Here is a 9,606-nt window from a genome sequence, read left to right as displayed (position 1 = left end):
GAGTACATTCTTGTAAAGGTTAGTTTTTCTGGAGAAAGAGAAAAGTGAGATAAAATGTGTGAGAAGCTACTAATATTTGTCGAATTTACTTAGTTACTTTTTCTTAGAGATCCTTAAAATTCTTTACTAATCATCAGTGAACAGGGGTTAAAACAGCTTTTTCTCTCAGCTGCTTGTTTTGACAGTGGAAGTTAGCCATCATTTTGAACAGTTGCAGTTGTAATATATTCCACTGTAAAATTATTTATTTCGCATTACAGTTATCTTTCCAAACACTTTGTGCCACCTATAGTTTCTTCTAGTTTCTTTCTAGGATCTTTTTTTTAACTCTGTGGTGAAAATCCTAAGTAGTTCACTTACAATCCTCAGACAGCAAAATATGCTTCTTCAGGAAAGGTACTAAATCTGCAAAAATTGTTTAAAGATAGTATATTGCTTCTGTTGTGTCTAGGCAGATTTCTCTGTGATAGAGGTCTGTGTTGTGTTCTTAGTAGGATACTTCGGTTGATGCAGTCTGTCAGCTATGTCAGACAAGCAATCAATACAAGGGTACAAGTTAAAACACTTGTGACTTGAGTGTTCCATATGGGGAAAAGTCATACTAAAACTGTGATACTCCTTCCTTTGAGCATCCTACAGCTTATTTCATGAGGTGTAGTAAACTTAGTAGCTCTGTTTATGCAATGTGGCCTTATCTAAGAGAGAAAGATGCTATATCTATGATTACGAAACTCATCCTCTTTATACTCTATCCAGACCAGATGCTTGATTTGGAAGTAGTGAGGCTTTTTACTATCTGGGAGGAAACTGCTGTAATTATAGGTTAGCAACAATAAGCAGTAGTGTGGAGCACTGATGTTCTAATACAGCTATGTGTGTTGGTTTTCCCTTCCACTTTACCTTTCCAGTTATTGTAAAGGAAGATTCATATGCCATAAAGCAAAATAACTTTTGATGATAGGCTCTGAAATCAGCAGAAATATAATTTTGCCAATGTTTGGTTTATAATGATTAATGTTTAGCATAAGCAATACCAAAGCAATACCTGTTATGCCTCAGGGTATTTTAATCAAAGACACAATTATATTTCTAAAACATACTGCAAGGTCTTCAGAAACTTTCACACTTGTGTATCAATTCTCATCAACTGTTGTTGCTGCACTTCATTGAGTGCATGTTGAAATATGAACTAGGATTAAGAGAACTGCAGTTAGAGAGCCTTGAATACTTTCCATGAATGCTGAGGATAGTTTCACAAAGCTGAAGTTTTTGGCAGCTTAAGGGATTTCCTCCCACTGCTGTTCATTCCCATCTGACTATGCTATGAACTGCATTTTGTAACTGGTGTGACCTAAGTATACGCTTCTGAAAATACATTGTGAGGGGTATTGGTTGGGGTTTTCTTTGGTTTTTTGTTTTTTGTTTTTTTCCATCCACATCAGCTCTGTGATCCAGCTTATGACATAGCATACAAACAGTTGTGTCTGAACTTTAAGTTGGAGCAGCATGCTGTGGTGTCAACAAGTAACTGGACAGCAGGAGAATGGGTCAAGTTAGTGTTTTACTGCTGAAGAATTTTTTTTCTCTGAACTCATTGTGAGCTAGAAGTGAAGGTCCTATGTAAAGTCCCAACGTATGTATTCATGAAAACTTGTTTATTGCATGTTTGTTTATTTTGAATTGACTGAGTGAAAGGGCAAATGTGTGTCTGAAAAAACATGGAAAATAGGATTCAGGGGAATCTACATAATTTTGGAATTGGGTCAGTTTTCAAGTGTTAAAATAGCTCTATTTATTACATGTGCTTCTGATTTCTGCCTCCCTCCCCCCCCCCCCCCCGCGCCATTTTTGTGGATTTAAAGGCATATTTTTAATGTGTTCTAAAATATAAATAAATAAATATATTTGTCCCTGTGGCTATGTAAAATGACCATAAACTATACAGGCAAATGCAAACCCAATCCTCAGGGAATGTGTTTGGAAGCCTTTTGTATTGTGTTATAAACATGTCTGCACATGTAAGGCATTTAAAATAGTATTTCGTATTGGTGATCATACTTTATTATAAAAATGTGAAACAAGTCCTCCTTTCAACCTTAGTTTAACTGTAAAGTGATGAGCTAGATAATATAATTAATGTAGTTCAAAGCATTTCATTACTATCAATATAAGTGAGTTTTAATACACTTGAAGACTCTCCAGTTATTTTTAACAGTGCATGTTCATTTGTTTCACAGGTGATCAAGTTGAATGTGCCATGCCTTTCCTGTCATACTGACTTACGATCTGGGATTACATAGAGTCTTTATCCTTATATTGTTGCATAAGTCATAGTAACTTCTTTATGTCTGCTTTCTCCAACTGTAAAATTAAGTGATTCTCTTTGTTTTCCTCCTGAGAGTATTATGCGGTTTGGTTCATTGTGTATGCCCACTTCAAGAATTGCTAGGAAAAAAGCTGATGGAAAAAAATGTAGTCTGGTTTTAAGAGTTCTCTTAATTGAAACCATTCCATTGGAACCTATGGAAGGAACTAAAGGGTAAGTTCATGAACTTACTTGAGCTTATGTATTAGTAGTAACTTAAGCTCCAGCTTCTTGTAGTTATAAAAGTAGTTGACAGCTGTGATAATTTCAGATAAAGTAGTTGCGCTCTTGTGCGAACTACAGAAAAATAGGTGCTGATATTGTGGGAGATTGCTAGCCTGAATACTTCATCAAATTCCTTTTAAGCTGTGATATAACAATTTAAGACCAGTGACTCAAGTTTTCTGTAGGTTTTTTCATGCATCACTGTGGGAACACTTCTGTATTCTCTGTATTACATAGACTTTTTAATGAAGATGTACCAGCAAACATTTATTGCTCTAAGTATTTTGTGATTTAATGTCATATTAAAAACTGTTAAAACTTTTCATTTGAAGCTGACTTTGACTTGCATAATACTGTGTTGATGCGCTGATCATAAATTGTCTTCAGTATAAAATATCTTCTTACCTCTACAGAGGGAAGGGATAACAATTGTTATGTTAGCACAGAAAAAAACCCAATTGTTCTAGTGATTGGGAGTCACTGAAAGAGATTAATGTCTTTAGTTATTTCACAGTTGATTTCATGACTTTGGCCTTGAGTGAAAGTATTTTTTACAGGCATGGCTTTGATTTAGTGAGCTTTCTGATTGTCTTGCCCCCAACTTAGAAGACTGACGTATATATGTACTAACTAATACTGATCTAGAAAAACAAGAAGCTGTGATGTTCTGTAGGTGTCCTGGGAAGGTTTGTGAGGTTTGCTGTACAGGTACAGTTTCACCTTAGCAACAAATTAGATAAATCACCATGATCCATGAATCACTTCTTAAGGAGAGAAGCTGTGTTGAGTAGAGAGCAAACTGAAGTCCTAGAGACGTTTGTGGCCTTGAAAAGTGTATGCCCAGAATATGGACGTCTTTTCTGGTTATTGTAATGAGGTCCACATAGCAGGAGATTGTTCTGTATGAGATAAAAATGCAACTACAAGGGAAGCACGAAAAAGGCTCTGGATGAATCAAAAGCAGGTGTCAGCAGGACATATTTTATTTAAATAATGCTTAAAAAGTTAGGTTCATAATGTAATGTGTCTGACAGTCAAGCAACATGAAATACAAAGGGGGTGCATTTAACTAAAAGTATACTAATAATTGAGAACCATTTGAAACTAAAGCATCTCAAACGAGTAGGGAAATTCACTATAGTATGATGGTCATACTGGTAATACAATGGGATAGCACTTTCATGATGAAGGCAACATGATAATTACAACTTTTTTTTAATCTTCAAAGGTGATGTGCAGAAAGAGAAGAGATAGTTCAGACTCTTAGACTCCTCAGACGTTCAGAAAACTTTCCTCCTGGGAACCCCTCTGAAACTGGAGAGTGGTGAACAGTGGTGTAAAAATGAAAATGTTTGACATAATTCTGTTTTGTACTTGAGGGAAAAAAAGAGGTTTTATCCCTCTGGAGGGAGGTGGTTGGTCTTCGAATCTGAATTGCTGTTTCTGTTCAAAGCCTTTTTGTTGTTGTTTTGCTTCCAGGATTTAGGTAATCCCCTCTGCATTCTCCATGTTTTCATCAGAACACTTTTGACTGTCTGTTAAAACAAAAACACCAATCTCATGCTTCAGAATATAGTCATCAAGGTCAAGAGGAATTCATGTCCAGTGCGTACATGATTGTTGAGGTGTATTGAAGGCTTGTGGGGGATGGAATGGGATTTTTGTTTGTCTAAAAAAATATATGGTTGAATGTTCATTGCTAATATTAATTTATGCTAATATTTCAATACAAATTTAATGCAACATTTAATATATATTCTTTATTGCTATGTTTTTCCTCCCTTGACAGCCATATGGACAGCTATTCAGGGTCTGGGTCCCCTCTGACTCACAGATGGAGTGTCAAAGATCTTGGGTACTTTACTTTCTCTGCTGCATGAAGTTGATTTTTGTTTTCTAGCCTTGTTTGGGCATATCTCAGATAATCAGACAACCACCATTGTAGAACCTTGTTGGAGGCACATAATTTCTGATAAGCCAAAACCAGCAACCCTCTTCTTTCCCATGAGGTTCTGCCCTGACCCTGTGCCTGTCCCTCTTAGTGAATTGGCTTATCTGTCAGGAAGCTGTGCACACAGAACGGCGTGTACTGGATCAGTTCAGCTGGAGGGAGATCAGATGCAAGAGAAGCAGATTTCTGTCAAACTGAGTTGGTTAGGCACAAAGTCATGGCAACACCAGACAGAGAAGACAGGAGTAAGCAGTTGGGGGTACCCAGAAGTGAGCTTGGGGTAAGTATCCTCTTTGGCAGTAACAGGCCGTGATATTGTTGCATTATGATATTTGTTGTACATCACCCTTGGTTTTCTGGGGACTAAAAATCACTTCACTACTAAGGTCTGTCTTCTTATTAGAATGCCTGCACAGGTTAATTTGCCTCTTTTATGATTCATGAGGTAAGTGAATACTTTGGTATGGTTGTCTCCTATTATAATATCTCCTCAGAGAGGCTCTGCACCTATGCAGGAATGTCAGGAGTTCCCCGAGAAAAGCAGCAGGACCAGGACCAGATTGGTTTACTAGATAGTCAAACTACATTGCTGCAGCTTCTCAGTGAACCTGTTGTGTGTCTTCTCATTATCAGATATCATTGTTTGTATACTTTATTCTACTCCAACCTTATCTACTGTGTAAGTCTGTTTCTGTATTGCAGGCTTTTGAAGTGCTACAGGTTATTTAACACGTACTGTCCCAGTACTAAGATAGTAACGTTGCTTCAGCAAATGTTTCATAGACCTTTAGTCTATGTGAGGACAGAATGTGACAGTTGGTATCTTGAATCTTATACAAGTTGCAGACCTGTAAATGAGAGGACACGATTTAATTTGACAGGTTGTTTAAAATTGCATAGATGTCAGAGAGGATTTTCGGGCTTTAGGTGATAGACCTTTCAGACCTCTGCTGACTTCCAGCAGCACACTTTAGCACATGGCTAACTTTAAAGAAATCCACCTCAGTTAATTTGTCTTGATTACTCATTTAGCCCTTTCTTCATTTGCAGTCTCCTCTGCATTTTTCTCACAGTATGAGTCCCATCAGGTATGCTGACTTTATTTCTGTTCTGCTTATATATTTAATGTTTGGAGGGTGGGGAAGAATGATTGGAGTTTTTTTGTTGTCTACCTGAGCGAGCTTTAATGTGGACACTTAAAGCCCAGGTGTACTCAGCAGTGTAAGCTTGCTCAGGTAATCTTTGGTCTTTTCACTCTAAATCCATTTAAATAAAATTGTAGCTGTAGCCTATGTAAGCATACCTAAGTTATCAGTGAATTGAGTAGCTCAGGTCCTGACTTGTTACCAGGGCTGTAATGTTGAGGTCAGTACAGACTGTGAGACCCAGGAAGTCTGTTGGGCAGAACACACCAATCTCTGTTGCACTAACTGTGCTCCTGCTGATAACCAGGCTAATTTGATAACTCTAGTCTTAACAACTTGGACAGCAACATATACATCATTAACTGAATGTGGGATCTAAAGTTAAATGGTGTTCTCAGTAGATCATGTTACGCAGTTGTGATATCCCATGTATCCCACAATGATTGTTATTATGTGTATTTTAATGTGCTTTCCTGTGGGAACTAAAGGGAAAAATATGTTTAAAAATATGAATAAAAAGGTTCAAAACTTAACTTAGTTAATATTAGTTTTTAACAGAAATGGTAAAATCAAGTAAGGAATAATCCTTGCTTACCTTTGAGGTTTTTTCATAACACCTTAAAACTAACAAGTTCTTGCTAAGCTTGAAGTTACCTGAACTCAAGATTTCTATTTTAAAATGGGGTCAGCAATTGAAGTTGTATTTGGAGTGATTTAAGGAATAATATCCTGTTCCATGTAAAGTAAACCTGCAATTCATGCAAAAATAATACTTTTAGATCCGAACTTCAAGTCAGATAATTTACTAGGGGATCATTCTTTTTTTGTTGATCCAGTGTTAGTCGTTATACAAAATAAAAAGTTGACTCTTACTGCAATTAGAACCTATAGCATGGTCATCTAAATAAAGCATATGCATTATGATACATATTTTTTATTTCAGTGTAGTTTATTGGCAAATGTAGACAGACTTGTCTCCTATAATATAAACAGTTTAGTCTTTAAGTTATGTTTTTTTCATAAAAGATTGACATTTGCTGCTTTTTCCAGATAACAGTAGCCAATGTTGTCTTATCAGGAAAAAGGTTAGCTGCAGTTCTGTAAGTCATAGAGAAGATAAGAACAGCTTTGAATAATGGAGCGATGGTCCGAGTTCACAGCAAGGCCTTTGTGTTTGGGAAAAGATTAAAGACTGAAGAACTTCCCTATAGGCTGACAAAATCAGCCCTTTTTTCCGCATAAAAATTCTTCAATAGCTTAGAAATGTGAACTTCAGATAAACATGTTAAATTATACAGGTTATTTTATAAAGCTTTAGTTCTTAAACTTTAAAATCATAAAGCTGTCTGCAATATAGAGAATATTTCAAAATCGTGTGGTTTCCTTTTTAAGAGAAATTCAATTTTATGTTCACTTTTTATTCTTCATGTGAGCCCTTATTTGTAACACTGAGCCTGTGTTGCAGCTATAATCCCTATAATCTATTTTCTAACTTTTAAGAGAAGATACTCAAGAATATTTTAAAAAATCTCTATAGAAATTGCTGTTTTGTATTTCTCGCATCTCTAAATGCATACCTACTCCTTCAATAAGATTTTTGTGATGTCAATGACAAATACATAATTGCACATAACGGTGGATAGGCCCAGTTAGTTCCAGCTCTCTTATTATCATTATTAGCAGGTATGTCACGTAGTCCTTATCGTAAGTTCAGTTAGAACTATTTTTGTAGCTGAAAGGGAGTTTTACTCCCCTCTCTCCATAGTTCCTCTACTTTCTTCATTCCTGGCCTGCTAATGTTTTCCTTCTTTACAAATAGAATCTATGCTTTTCTGTTTCAGAAAGCGCTTCTTGCATTTAATGCCTGGAATACATATCTGGGAGAAGAGAGAAGAACGAGCTCGTTGCTTCTGCTACCAATACTAAAGATGACTCTCCTTTCTAGTTTTATCTTCATATTTCCTGTTGTTGAAAATTAAAAAGAAAGTAGATGAACACTGCCCATTTTTTAGGATAAACAGAACTTACTCTGTGATTATTTGAAAGAAAAAGAATCCAAAAGCAAGAGCTTTAAGAAATGCCAGAAATACTGTTTCCAGCCACGTTATTCTAATGTGGCTTTGAGCATACCTATTCCTTTAAGCCCTTGCATTATCATCTCAGAATAACATTGCACTTAAGCTGATCCATTTTTCTCTACTTCAGTAAGGAAGAAATTAATGGTGTTTATTACTGTATGAGGTGAATGTGTGATTATTTTGCTTGCCAATACTTTCTTTTATGCCTTGCATTTCAGAAAGAGACAGCTGTTACTGTGATGGGTTTTTTTGTTCCAGTGAATCTACAAAAAATACAGGGAGTTAATAAACAGGATCAGTCAAATTCCATGGCAAAAGTGCTGCTCTTGTTACCTCATCCTATTGTATTGGTAGAGATTCTACATCACTTAGGATATACTTCAGAAAAGGGAGACTGCTGTGGACTTTCTGCAGGCTCTTGCAGAATGTGAACCATGAGAGAGATGGTGGTCTAGAAAAGGTAAAGCTGGGAAATATCCCAGAGAAGCTGTATTTAAGCATACTAGTAAAATTGTGACTATGTTTGTGTAAATTGCATGACCGGGGAGAAACAGTAGAGACAAAATACATAGACAATAAACTTGAAGTATGAAAACAATGCTTGTGTAAACATAAACAGGTCAGTGGGAAACTAGCATGAGTATTTCCAGTGTTACTTGAAGAGGTAAGTGTTAGTCTGGGATTCTATATAAATCATATTCTCATTTTCATTTTCTGTTTGAGACCTGGATTCTTCAAAGCAAAATGTAATGTCTCTGAGGTTTTTAAAAGGGGCTATTTTGCCTCTTAGACCCATCTGTACATCCAGTATCTCACTTTTGGATAGGAAGAATCAACGCAGAACCCTTCACTGCAAAGTTAGAGTTGTCGTGTATCTTATGTTTTTTAGTGTTGAAATTTGTCAGCAATTTTTTTCACTCAGGTAGTATTTTCAGTAAATATTTTTTTCAGTATTTCTAATCTTAACAACCTGAATATTATCAGCAAAAATTACCTTGTCACAAGATAATCAGCTCTTCCAGACCATCTGTGAATAGATTTGCTTTTGATATTTCTACTTTCTAGCTGTAACTGCTCAGTTAAGTCTGTGAAAAGAATAGTACACATCAAATACTTGTCCGAACAGCCTTGCAAGTTTACTTCAGCTTTTTGTTGTCTGACCCTTAACAAAATGTCATTCTAGAAATTTCAGAGAATTGCCTGAAAGAAAAATTCCCAAAATTCAGGAATGTCTATTATCTTCAGAATCTTTTCCAAATTACAGCCTTGTATATCCATGTATTTCAATTTCTTTACCTTTTCCCCTTGATTTAGGCAAAACAATTTTATCTTTTCACTTCCTTTTTACCTTTCTTAGGTCAAACATTGGGTTCTTTTTGGCATGTTAGCTCTATGTGAACTCCTTAATGGAGAATATTGGAAGCATAGTATTACACAGAAATTCTCACCTAAATATCCTTTTAAAATTAAGATGCTGAAGAAGGCTTCTGCTTCTCCTTTTGAGTCCTTTGAGGGCGTTTCATATCTAATGTTTATATGATGTGAAGAAAATTAGACATTTGTCATGGAAAAGTGCAAAAAGACAATATAGATAAACTTGATGGATTCTAAGGGATGGGTGTACCTCTCGCATAATTGCAGAAACTGCAACTTTAAACTGAGTGCAGCACCCTTCAAAGGGAACTTAATTTCATACTGTCAGTGGTGTAACATAACTTATTGCTTGGTACTTAATAACAACTTTAACACAGGGGTAACGATTTTACATTTAAACTCCCATTAAAAAGATAAATACATTTAAACTGACCACTCAGCTCACATAACCATGGTGTCTGTTTAGTA

Source organism: Accipiter gentilis, chromosome 3 (assembly GCF_929443795.1).
Source record: "Accipiter gentilis chromosome 3, bAccGen1.1, whole genome shotgun sequence".
In the NCBI taxonomy this organism is placed as follows: Eukaryota; Metazoa; Chordata; class Aves; order Accipitriformes; family Accipitridae; genus Astur; species Astur gentilis.
Note: the sequence above shows the minus strand (reverse complement) of the source record.